General features: G+C 44.1%; 1 long non-coding RNA gene across 5 annotated transcripts in view; it reads left to right on the top strand.

Annotated features, from left to right (window-relative positions):
• The first annotated feature begins 204 nt into the window (after positions 1-204).
• LOC116540975 overlaps positions 205-13,362 on the top strand; it is a 24,015-nt gene continuing 10,857 nt past the window's right edge. For 2 of the 5 annotated variants that reach the window (XR_004264665.1, XR_004264663.1), the window contains exons 1-4: positions 205-400; positions 1,467-1,551; positions 2,507-2,582; positions 3,699-3,822. This is a non-coding gene — a long non-coding RNA (uncharacterized LOC116540975). Of the gene's footprint in view, positions 401-1,466; positions 1,552-2,506; positions 2,583-2,669; positions 2,707-3,698; positions 3,823-10,899; positions 12,365-13,362 lie in introns of those variants that run through there. The other 3 variants (XR_004264664.1, XR_004264667.1, XR_004264666.1) reach the window with 3 other exon arrangements.

Here is a 13,362-nt window from a genome sequence, read left to right as displayed (position 1 = left end):
ATAGAAGAGGCTGGAGCTTTAGAGTGCAGTTGCACGGTTCTTCTCTGACCTGAACAATGGCTGTAGCTGTGGACCAACAAATCCAGACTCCTTCAGTACAAGATCTCCAAATAGTGAAACTGGGAGCAGGAAATTTCCCTTCAAGGGAATGACTCTGGACCAGAGACATCCTGTCAGAGCTTTTGGCATTTCCATTACCAAGAAGCTCCATTGTCAGTGGCTAAGGCTAGAGAAGTGTACAAAAGAGCTGGTCCTAGAACAGTTCCTGACTGTCCTTCCCCGCCACTGTCCTTCCCCGGGAGATCCAGATCTGGGTGAGACAGCAGCATCCTGAGAGTGGAGAGGTGGCAGTGGCCCTGGTGGAAGACTTGCAGAAAGAACTTGGAAGGCAGGGCTGCAGGTGAGATCTAAAAACTTAGTTCTGAACAGTTAAAATAGAGGAATATGAGAGACAGAGCTGCCTTGGGTTGCCAGCAGTGTGGGCGATGTGTAGTACTTTACTCTGTGTTAAACTGGAGTTTGCTTATTTCATGGTTGTGGTAGCTGCAACTTTCCTTCCTGGTATGGCTGACTTTTTTTTTTTTTTTTTTTTTTTTGAGACTGAATTTCGTTCTTGTTGCCCAGGCTACAATGCAATGCCACAATCTGAGGTCACTACAACCTGCGCCTCCCAGGTTCAAGAGATTTTCCTGCCTCAGCCTCTCGAGTAGCTGGGATTACAGGTGTGCGCCACAAGGCCTGGCTAATTTTGTATTTTTAGTAGAGATGGGGTTTCTCCATGTTGGTCAGGCTGGTCTCGAACTCCCAGCCTCAAGTGATCCGCCTGCCTTGGCCTTCCAAAGTGCTGGGATCACAGGTGTGAGCCATCGCACCAGGCCAATCATCGTGGCCAGCCCAGGCTGACTCTTCAGAGAATGTACAACATTGGCTGCTCTCAGTGTCGGTCCCTGCCATTAAATAAGAAAATTGCTTAAGATGGCTTGAGCTTCACTCTGATCAAGGAGGAGCATGTATGACAGGGATCTCTTTCTGGAGATCTCATTCTGCAGCAGCCAGCCAGAGGCAAGCTGCTTTCAATGGTCTTCCTCGACATTATTGAGCTTATTGTGAAACACCTGAATTCTCCTATGCTTCTTTGCCTAAGGGTTGGCAAGGCCGGTAGGAGCAGCCCCAGGAGAGCTGAGTGGCCAGGATGCAGTGGTCCATAGCCTTTTCTCCATAAAGTCTTCACATGTCCACCCTCTTAACTGCTGTTGCAGGCTTTTGTATAAGATTGGCTTCTTCCTCTGCTTTTTTATGTTTTGGGATGTTTAAGGTTTTAGTCCCTGCAGAATTTTTGACTACTTCCAGTCCTTAAATAGGGGCAGGGTGTGCTCTCAAAGGGGAAGGAGCCCGCAGGGTCAGTACTGAGATCTCTAAATATCCATCCAAAAAAAGCACAGACAGTATCTATGTGTTTGTTCCAGGCAATGGCGAAAAACTCACAGCCAGAACCAGAGAAACGGTTGAACCACAGCCCCAAAGTAGAACTCCAGCCTGTCCACAAGAGCGGTAAGAAGTGGCAGTGAGGGGAGGAAGGAAGTACACTTGTGTGGGGAGGGCATAGAAGTACTCTCTGAATGTAGGAAGTTGGGTAGAAGGTACAGCTCCCTTCTACTTGGAAGACTGGCATGTTGAGCTGAGGCTGACCGCATGAATCTCTGAGATCCTAAATGGATACCTACAAAGGGAAGAAGGACCTCTGTTGGCATGTTTTGTAAAACAGCATAGGGGAGCCTGCGGTACCTTTCCTTATGTGAGTCAGAGATTATTGATCCCAATAGGTTACAGTTGGAGACAGATTTGAGGTCTGGATGGTGGGAAGGACACTAGTAGGGTTAAGGTTCAGTAATCCTTAAAACAGCTAAGCATCCCCAGACCAATTCAGATGATTCAGGTGTGTTATCAAAACTGGAAAAACAAGGCCAGGTGCAGTGGTTCACCCCTGTAATTCTAGTACTTTGGAGGCTGAGGTGGGTGGATCACTTGAGCCCAGGAGTTGGAGAAGAGTGAGGGCAACATGGTGAAACTCTGTGTCTATTAAAAATACACAAAAAATGAGCTCGGCATGGTGGCAGCCACCTGTAGTTGCAGCTACTCAGAAGGCTGAGATAGGAGGATCCACCTGAGTCCAGGAGGTTGAGGCAATAGTAAGCTGAGATTGTGCCACTACACTCTAGCCTGGGTGACAGAGCAAGGCCCTGTCTCAAAAAAAAAAAAAAAAAGAAACCCCAAAACATGAAAAACAATAAAAAAACCCTGATAGTCAGTACCTAGATGGATATGGAGGGGAAAACCCAAAACTTTCATCTTCTAAATGTTTCATTTTGGTTTTTCACCAACCTTCCTTTGATAGGACAAAGCAGATAGGAGAGGAGGAAAGGCTGTTCTGTGTCTGGACCCACTTGAGCTAGTTCCTGAGAGGAGCTGAGTGCCATGCACTCTAATGCCTCCTTTTTCCTCCCAGCCCTGCCTGATCCTCGGGCTCTTGGAATTCCTGCAGAGAAGAACAGGGTGGCCAGCGGATAGTGAGCAGCTCCCAGGTGAGTCTGCCTTTTCTCTTATTCAGATCACCTTTTTCTAATTTAATTTAATTTTTTTTTTTAATAAATTTTTTTTTTCTTTTTTAGAGATGGGGTTTCACCATGTTGGTCAGGCTGGTCTTGAACTCCCAACCTTGTGATCCTCCGGCCTCGGCCTCCCAAAATGCTGGGATTACAGGCATGAGCCACCATGCCTGGCACCCCCCCCCGCCTTTTTTTTTTTTTTTTTTTAATAAAAATATAATTCTTGAGGCACAGCTCAAGTTTCTCCTTTTGGGAAAACTATTAAGTCGTTTGTTTTTACTTATTATATTTCTTTTTTTCAAATATTTTGTGTGTATATATAGTATACTTGAAGTTCTGGGGTACATATGCAGAACGTGCGGGTTTGTTGCATAGGTATACACGTGCCATGGTGGTTTGCTGCACCCGTCAGCCTGTCATCTACATTAGATATTTTTCTTAGTGCTGTCCCTCCCCTAGCTCACACTCCTCTCAGGTCACCCTTTACTGCTTGAATGGGGATTCTGCAACCAACTCTCTTGCCCTCAGAAATTTCAAAGAATTTTACCCAGCAGGGAGGCCCAGAAACTTTACAATTTAGCCTCCAAAATTTCATCAGCCTGCAATGATGAAATTCCTGCCCATATAAGGCCAGTGCCATGGCTGTGATAATGAGGGATTGCATTAAAATTACTCTTTTCTTTGACCCTGAAATCATCAGACTCTGCTGATCTGCTTGTTTGCATTAAAGATACTGGTTACTTCATTCCATATTGGGATCTTGCTCACATGGCGTGCAGTATTGTGTAGTGGACATAAAAAAACAAAACCAAAAGCTTCAGAGTCCAACAGCCCTGAGTTGAAATCCCAGACATGCCCTGGACTCGCTGTGTGACTCTGGGCAAGTCTGAGAAGCTTCTGGCCCAGGACATAGGTGTTCAATAAATGTCAGCTTGTTTCTTTTCTCTCTCCTCCTGCCCCTTTTATTGCATTTAAAGCCAAAATCATCACTGTTTCATTTCTTCTAAGTCTGTTCTGTCACTTGCCCTGACTTGGGCATAGGCATTTTGTTCTGAGGCCATGTGTTCTGAGAGGGGTGTTGTGTTTCCTCAGGAGCTAGCGACACTTGGCGACTTGGCTGTGTATGTCTCCTCGGAGGCATGGAGGGAGCCAGATTCTGGACAGAAGAACCACCTAGAAATAACTTGGCAGAATTCTGAAAATGAGGTCATGCTGGGTAAGAATGACTTTTTTTTTTTTTCTCATAGTCAAAGTTAGCTGTGGAGTTTCTGTAGTATTCACTACTCCAGACCTTTTTCAGGTTGAATTTTTTTTCTCTTTTTCCCTGTTTGTCCTTATTTTTTTGAACTTTTATTTCAATAGTTTTTGGGGAACAAGTGGTATTTGGTTGCATGGAAAAGTTCTTTAGTGGTGATTTCTGAGATTTTGGCACACCTATCACCCAAGGGTAGTCTTTTTTATCCCTCAAATCTCTATCCAATGTGTTGCCTTTTTTTTTTAGACCGAATCTCACTGTTTCTCAGGCTGGAGTGCAGTGGTGTGATCTTGGCTCACTGCAGCCTCTGCCTCCCAGGTTCAAGTGATTCTCCTGCCTTAGCCTTCTGAGTAGCTGGTATGACAGGCATGTGCCGCCATGCCCAGCTAATTTTTCTATTTTTTTAGTAGAGACAGGGTTTCACTATGTTGGCCAGGCTGGTCTTGAACTCCTGACATCAAGTAATCTGTCTGTCTTGGCCTCCCAAAGTGCTGGGATTACAGGCATTAGCCACTGCGCTTGGCCCAGTGTGTAGTCTTTTATCCCTCACCCCCCATTCCCACCCCTTCTCCCTGGGTTGAATGTTTCAAATCTATTTCTACCTTAAATCTTGCTCAAAAGAAAGAAATCTAGTACCATAGTCAGTTTCACCAAGGATGAGTTTCTTGACCCAGAAAGGAAAGCTCATTTAAAGGAGATGGTCATTTTAGGTATGTATCTAACGTGTGTGTGTGTGTGTGTGTGTGTGTGTGTGTGTGTGTGTGTATAAAAATTGCGTTTTTAGGTTTTGGGGTGTATGTAAAGAACATGCAGGATTGTTGCATAGGTACATACATGGCAATGTGGTTTGCTGCCTTCTTCCCCATCACCTGTATCTGGCATTTCTCCCCATGTTACCCCTCCCCAACTCCCCACCCCTAGCTGTCCCTCCCCTAGGTCCCCTCCACAGACCTCAGTGTGTGATGCTCCCCTCCCTGTGTCCATGTGTTCTCATTGTTCAACACCCGCCTATGAGTGAGAACATGCAGTGTTTGATTTTCTGTTCTTGTGTCAGTTTGCTGAGAGTGATGGTTTCCAGGTTCATCCATGTCCCTACAAAGGACACAAACTCATAGTTTTTTATGGCTGCATAGTATTCCATGGTGTATTTGTGCCACATTTCCAGTCTATCCTCAATGGGCATTTGGGTTGGTTCCAAGTCTCTGCTGTTGTAAACAGTGTTGCAATGAACATTCATGTGCATGTGTCCTTATAATAGAACGATTTATAATCCTTTGGATATTACCCAGTAATAGGATTGCTGGGTCAAATGGAATTTCTATTTCTAGGTCCTTGAGGAATCGCCACACTGTCTTCCACAATGGTTGAACTAATTGACACCCCCACCAACAGTGTAAAAGTGTTCCTATTTCTCCACATCCTCTCCAGCATCTGTTGTCTCCAGATTTTTTAATGATTGCCATTCTAACTGGTGTGAGATGGTATCTCAGTGTTGTTTTGATTTGCATTTCTCAAATGACCAGTGATGATGACCATTTTTTCATATGTTTGGTGGCCTCATATATGTTGTCTTTTGTAAAGTGTTCACAGAATGGGCTTGTTTTTTTCTTGTAAGTCTGTTTTAGTTCTTTGTAGATTCTGGATATTAGCCCTTTGTCAGATGGGTAGACTGCAAAAATTATTTCCCATTCTGTTGATTCCCCATTCACTTTAATGATTGTTTCTTTTGCTGTGCAGAAGCTCTGGAGTTTAATTAGATCTCATTTGTCTATTTTGGCTTTTGTTGACAATGGTTTTGGTGTTTTAGTCATGAAGTCCTTGCCTAGGCCTATGTCCTGAATGGTTTTTTTTTTTTGAGATGGAGTTTCGCTCTTGCTACCCAGGCTGGAGTGCAATGGCGCGATCTCGGCTCACTGCAACCTCCGCCTCCCAGGTTCAAGCAATTCTCCTGCCTCAGCCTCCTGAGTTGCTGGGATTACAGGCACGCGCCACCATGCCCAGCTAATTTTTTGTATTTTTAGTAGAGACGGCGTTTCACAATGTTGACCAGGATGGTCTTGATCTCTTGACCTCGTGATCCACCCGCCTCGGCCTCCCACAGTGCTGGGATTACAGGCTTGAGCCACCGCGCCCGGCCCTGAATGGTTTTGCCTAGATTTTCTTCTAGAGTTTTTATAGTGTTAGGTCTTATGTTTAAGTCTTTAATCCATCTGGAGTTAATTTTAGTGTAAGGTGTCAGGAAGGGGTCCAGTTTCTGCTTCCTGCACATGTCTAGTCAGTTTTCCCAACACCATTTATTAAACAGGGAATCCTTTCCCCATTGCTTGTTTTTGTCAGGTTTGTCAAAGATCGGTTGGTTGTAGATGTGTGGCGTTGCCTCTGAGGCCTCTGTTGTATTCCATTGGTCTATATCTCTGTTTTGGTACCGGTACCATGCTGTTATGGTTCCCGTAGCCTTGCAGTATAGTTTGAAGTCAGGTAGCATAATGCCTCCAGCTTTGTTCTTTTTGCTTAGAATTGACTTGGCTATGCAGGTTCTCTTTTGGTTCTATATGAAGTTTAAGGTGGTTTTTTCCAGTTCTGTGAAGGTCATTGGTAGCTTGGTGGGGATAGCATTGAATCTATAAATTACTTTGGGCAGTATGGCCATTTTCACGATACTGATTCTTCCTAACCATGAGCATGGAACGTTTCTCCATCTGTTTGTGTCCTCTCTTATTTCGTTGAGCAGTGGTTTGTAGTTCTCCTTGAAGAGGTCCTTTACATTCTTGGTTAGTTGTATTTCCTAGGTATTTTATTCTCTTTGTAGCAATTGTGAATGGCAGTTCGTTCTTGATTTGCCTCTCTTTAAGTCTGTTATTGGTGTATAGGAATGCTTGTGATTTTTGCACATTGATTTTGTATCTTGAGACTTTGCTGAAGTTGCTTATCAGTTTCAGGAGATTTTTGGCTGAGATGATGGGGTCTTCTAAATATACAATCATGTCTGCAAATAGAGACAATTTGACTTCCTCCTTTCCTATTTGAATACCCTTTATTTCTTTTTCTTGTCTGATTGCTCTGGCTAGAACTTCCAATATCATATTGAATAGGTGTGGTGAGGGGGCATCCTTGTCTAGTGCCAGTTTTCAAAGGGAATGCTTCCAGTTTTTGCCCATTCAGTGTGATATTGGCTGTGGATTTGTCATAAATAGCTTTTATTATTTTGAGATATGTTCCGTCAATACCTAGTTTATTGAGATTTTTTAGCATAAAGAGCTGTTGAATTTTTCGTAGGCCTTCTCTGCATCTATTGAGATAACCATGTGGTTTTTGTCTTTGGTTCTGTTTATGTGGTGAATTATGTTTATAGACTTGTGTATGTTGAACCAGCCTTGCATCCCCGAGATGAAGCCTACTTGATCGTGATGGATAAGCTTTTTGATGTGCTGTTGCAATGGTTTGCCAGTATTTTGTTGACGATTTTTGCATCTATGTTCATCATGGATATTGGCCTGAACTTTACTTTTCTTGTTGAGTCTCTGCTGGGTTTTGGTATTAGGATGATGTTGGTCTCATAAAATGATTTGGGAAGGATTCCTTCTTTTTGGATTGTTTGGAATAGTTTCAGAAGGAGTGGTACCATCTCCTCTTTGTATGTCTGGTAAAATTCGGCTGTGAACCCATCTGGACCTGGGCTTTTTTTGGTTGCTAGGCCATTAATTGCTGCCTCAACTTCAGCCCTTGTTATTGGTCTATTCAGGGTTTCGACTTCTTCCTGGTTTAGCCTTGGGAGGATGTAAGTGTCCAGGAATTTATCCATTTCTTCCAAGTTTACTGGTTTATGTGCATAGAGTTGTTTGTAGTAATCTCTGATGGTGGTTTGTATTTCTGTGGAATCTGTGGTGATATCCCCTTTATTGTCTTTTATTGCATCTATTTGATTATTCTCTCTTTATTAATCTGGCTAGTGGTCTATTTTGTTGATCTTTTCAAAAAACCAGCTCCTGGATTTATTGATTTTTTTGAAGGGTTTTTTGTGTCTCTATCTCCTTCAGTTTCACTCTAATCTATTTCTTGTCTTCTGCTAGGTTTTGAGTTTTTTTGATCTTGCTACTCTAGCTCTTTCAATTTTGACGATAGGGTGTCGATTTTAGATCTTTTCTTCTCATGTGGTCATTTATTGCTATATATTTTCTTCTAGACACTGCTTTAAATGTGTCCCAGAGATTCTGGTATGTTGTGTCTTCATTCTCGTTGGTTTTGAAGAACATCTTTATTTCTGCCTTCATTTTATTGTTTATCCAGTTAACATTCAAGACCTAGTTGTTCAGTTTCCACGAAGCTGTGCGGTTCTGAGTTAGATTCTGAATTCTGAGTTCTAACTTGATTGCACTGTGGTCTGAGAGACTGTTAATGATTTCTGTTCTTTTGCATTTGCTGAGGAGTGAGTTACTTCCAATTATGTGGTCAGTTTTAGAGTTGGTGTTGTGCTGAGAAGAATGTATATTCTGTGGATTTGGGGTGGGGAGTTCTGTAAATGTCTATTAGGTTTGTTTGATCCAGGTCTGAGTTCAAGTCCTGGATATCCTTGTTAATTTTCTGTCTCGTTGATCTGTCTAATATTGACAGTGGAGTGTTAAAGCCTCCCACTGTTATTGTGTAGGAGTCTGAGTCTCTTTGTAAGTCGTTAAGAACTTCCTTTATGTATCTGGGTGCTCCTGTATTGGGTGCATATATATTTAGGATCGTTAGCTCTTCTTGTTGCATTGATCCTTTTACCGTTATGTAATGTCCTTCTTTGTGTCTTTTGATCTTTGTTGGTTTAAAGTCTATTTTATCAGAGACTAGGATTGCAACTCCTGTTTTTTTTTGCTCTCCATTTTCTTGGTAAATCTTCCTCCATCCTTTTACTTTGAGCCTTTGTGTATCCTTGCATGTGAGATGGGTTTCCTGGATACAGCACACCGATGGGTTTTGACTTTTTATCCAATTTGCTGGTCTATGTCTTTTGATTCGGGCATTTAGCCCATTTGCATTTAGGGTTAGTATTGTTATGTGTGAGTTTGATCCTGCCATTTTGATGCTAGCTGGTTGTTTTGCCTGTCAGTTGATGCATTTTCTTCTTTGTGTCGATGCTCTTTACCATTTGGTACATTTTTGGAGTGGCTGGTACTGGTTGTTCCTTTCTATGTTTAGAGCTTCTTTCAGGAGCTCTTGTAAAGCAGGCCTGGTGGTGATGAAATCTCTGAGTACTTGCTTGCTCATAAAGGATTTTCTTTTTCCTTCACTCATGAAACTTAGTTTGGCTGGATATGAAATTCTAGGTTGAAAGTTCTTTTCTTTAAGGATGTTGAATATTGGTCCCCACTCTCTTCTGGCTTGTATAGTTTCTGCTGAGAGATCCACTGTGAGTCTGATGGGCTTCCCTTTGTGGGTAACCCGACCACCTTTCTCTTTGGCTGCCCTTAGCATTTTCTGCTTCATTTCAACCCTGGTGAATCTGACGATTATGTGCCTTGGGGTTGTTCTTCTTGAGGAGTATCTTTGTGGTGTTCTCTGTATTTCCTGGACTTGAATATTGGCCTGGCTTGCTAGGTTGGGGAAGTTTTCCTGGATAATAACCTGAAGAGTGTTTCCCAGCTTGGATTCATTCTGTCTGTCACATTCCAGTACACCTATCAAACGTAGATTAGGTCTTTTCACATACTCCCATATTTCTTGGGGGCTTTATTCGTTTCTTTTTACTCTTTTTTTCTCTAATCTTGCCTTCTTGTTTTATTTCATTGAGTTGATATTCAATCATAACCGCCTTTTTTCCCCCAGGTTTTTTGTCCTGGGAAGGGAGGGCTTTATTTATAAGTTTCTGTTGTGCTGTTGCCATCTTTCAGGGATGCCCTGCCCAGTGAGGAGGTAGCCTAGTCACAGTCTGCCAGCAGAGGCATTGCTGAGCTGCTGTGGGTTCTGTCCAGCTGCTGGGTGAACTTCCTTGCAGTTTTGTTTATAGGGGTATAGTTAGAACTGCCTCGGTAGTGGCGGGCTGCCTCGGTAGTGGTGGATGCCCTTTCTCCGCAGAGCTGGGCCATCCTGGGTTCAGCTGTGCTTGCAGTGAAGAGTTTTCTCAATCCGGAGTGTTTCTGATTGCTGGTCTTTGTCGGGGTGGGTCTGGCCAGGCCAGATCACCTGGCTCCCTGTTTCAGTCCCCTTTTTTTAAGTTGAATGGGCGACTCTGTCTCCCAGGCGTTCCAGTCACCAATTGAAATGGCGCCCGGTGCTTTTTTCGCCTGGGAATCTCCTGGCCTGGCTCCCTGTTTCGGTCCCCTTTTTTTCAGTTGAATGAGAAACTCTGTATCCTAGGTGTTCCAGTCGCCAGTTGAAAAGGCGCCTGGATTTGTGTGAGTTTTTGTGTGGAGACCCGCTGTGCCGGCTGAAACAGCCATGCTGGAGACTCATGGTGCATTTCCGCCCAGGAATCTCCTGGTCTGTGGGCAGTAAAAATTCGTTTGGAAATGCAGTGACCACTCACCCTCTGTTTTCTCACTGGGTGCTGCAATCCAGAGCTATTCCTATTCGGCCACATTGGATCCCTCCTCGTGTCTGACTTTTATTTAAGATGATGAACATGGATATGTAGTTATGCATTTGGGCCTGAATTTTTTTTTTTTTCCTAATTGTTTTCACTGAGCTTTCCCAAGAATCCCCAGAATTAAAAAAAAAAAAAAATTAGTCTCCTCTTCCTGGCACGTATAATGGTTGGGATTAGATTTACCAAACCATTACTCTCCATTTTGTCTGCCTGCAAACAGCTTTTCCAATCCAGAGGCTCACCACATAGAGCAGGAGGAAAACCCACAGAGCTGGGATCTTCACACTCTGGAGAAAAGGAGAGTGTGAGAGGCTGCTCAGTGGCTGGGATGGGAGTGGAGTGTGGCCAGGTGCTGATCTTGAGAAAAGCCAAGACCTGGGATGAGTTGCAGTGGCAGGGCCTGGAGGATGAGAAGGTGGCAGGAGTGCACTGGGGATGCAAGGAAACCAAGATTTTTCTGGGAGTTCTCAGAGAGTCCTGGATCCATGAAAAACCCTGCACCTGCTGTTGAAACTGCCAATTGTGCTGGATTGTGGCTGAGCAGCTGCAAGAGCATGGCTTCCTGTGGACCCTGGAGCAGTGTTGATCTTGGTTTAAAAACCTCCAGACCAACTACTGCAAAGCCAGGAGCACCTACACGCCAGGCACCTGTGCCTTCCATGATGAGGTGGATGGCCTGATGAGTCCCTGGGCAGTTGCGAACACCTTTGATGCCTTAGAGGTGGCAGGAGGCCTTCTTCGGAACCGAAGGGATTCCAAAGGGAACCAAAGCACAGCACTAGAAGATGTGGCGGGATGGTAATTAACTAGTGGAGGGGTCTCGAGGAACCCTGGAGCCTTGGTCTCCAGGTCTTGCGGTGGACTCCCAATGGCAACACTCTCCCACAGTGGACCTCAGAGCAGTGGGAGCGATGCAGTCTTGTGGATAGCATTCAGGCTAAGAATCCGGAGACATGATTATTGTCTTGGCTTGGCTATGACTAATTTGAGTCTGGAATGGCCTCATCGGGAAAAATTGGTGACAATTAAGGGAATACTGTTTATATCCTGTCCTCAAATATTGCTTGACTCAACCCTCGACTGAACCAGTAGTCCAGGATGGCTCACAAAGACCACCCTGAGTTGTTGCTCTGCTCTGAGTCTCCCTTCCTGCCTTTAGTTACAACATTATAGGAACAGAGGAGAGAAATGTAGGAGTTAGTGCCCCATAGAGGTCAACCCTGCGTAGATTATATACAACGGTCTGCCACTTAAAAGGCTTGTTGTTGTTGGGCAACCTCTTTAAACACCCTTAGCATCCATTTTCTCATCTGGACAGTGGACATTGTGAGGGTTTCTACCTCCCTGGGCTGTTAGAGGATCCTCACACAGTACTAGCACTTGGCAAATGTTAGTTTTCATTATGACCGTCATTATAATTATTATGAAAATAGATAAGTACACTGTCCTATACTCTCAAAGGAGTAATCCGTATGGGAGAGAAGCCCTACAAATGTGGAGTGTGCTGGAAGAGCTTCACCCAGAGCTCAAGGCTCATTACGCACCAGAGAATCCATACAGGAGAGAAACCTTGTAAGTGTAGTGAGTGTGGAAAAAGTTTCATCAGTAGTTCGTGCCTCAGTGCACTCTGGTGAACACACGCTGGTGAGAAACCCTTCCAGTGCCCAGAGTGTGGGAGAAAGTTCAGTAGGAGCTCCACCCTCACCAGCCATCAAAGAATCCACACAGGAGAGAAACCCTGTGAATGTCGGGAATGTGGGAAAGGTTTCAGTGACTGCTCAAACCTCATTACCCACCAGCGAATTCACTGTGGAGGGAGACCCTATAAATGCAGGCAATATGGGAAAAGCTTTAATTAGAGCCTCAAGTCTCATACACCAGTGAATTATACAGGAGAAAACCCCTAGCCAGGCACTGTGGCTCACACCTGTAATCCCAGCACTTTGGGAGGCTGGGGTGGGCAGATCACGAGGTCAGGAGATCGAGACTATCCTGGCCAACATGGTGAAATGCCATCTTTACTAAAAATACAAAAATTAGCTGGGTGTGCATGCCCATAATCCCAGCTACTTGGGAGCTGAGGCAGGAGAATCCCTTGAATCAGGGAGTCAGAGGTTGGAGTGAGCCGAAATTGCGCCACTCCACTACAGCCTGGTGACAGAGCGAGAGACTGTCTCAAAAAAAACCCCTATGAATGTAGTTAATGTGGGAGGCAGTTCAACAGTAGGTCACATTTTATTGCACATCAGAGAACCCACGTGGGAGAGACTCTACATGTTCCCTAAATATAGGAGAAATGTTTTTAAAGCATTGAGGCTGAAAACACTAGGGAATCCATCCCAAGAAAGGGTCTGTCTTACCCTTGATTCTCTACCAAATCACCCACATAAGAGAGAGAATTAAGCTTCTAGTCCGACAGACTTCGTTTCTCTCACTAAACACTCACTCGGCTTATGAAATAGCACTCAGGGCTTTCTTGTTCATGCTGTTGAGATGGAAGTCAGTTTCCAGAGACTACAGAGACAACTTCTGAATTTGACTATGTCACCATCTCAGGGTGTCTTCACTGTGATTCTGTGCCTTAATTTTCAGTTTGACAGTAGAGTGAGACTCTTGTCTCTGAGACCCTCCTTTAAGGACAGAGGCGGCTGCCCTACTGCACTGATGACATTAATGATGTTTGAGTCGGCTGTGGGCTGTTTCTTCTGAGCACCTGGCAGCTAGACAAGGGTTTACTAAGTAACATTATAAAGGTCTTCCATTGTTCTCTCTGTGAGAGGATTGGGGCTCAGAACATGTCTACATTGCCCCAAATTCCTTTTAGGATTGACTTGGTGTCACTTAAGAGGAAAGCATTGTATATTCTTATTAGATCCTTTGGAGGAGGGTAAAGGAGAAAAATTCAATGCTAAAGGTTGGCTTTTTTTTTTTTTTTT

Source organism: Sapajus apella, unplaced genomic scaffold (assembly GCF_009761245.1).
Source record: "Sapajus apella isolate SASKATOON/1434 unplaced genomic scaffold, GSC_monkey_1.0 scaffold147, whole genome shotgun sequence".
Taxonomy (NCBI): Eukaryota; Metazoa; Chordata; class Mammalia; order Primates; family Cebidae; genus Sapajus; species Sapajus apella.
This window is presented reverse-complemented; position numbering and strand designations above follow the sequence as displayed.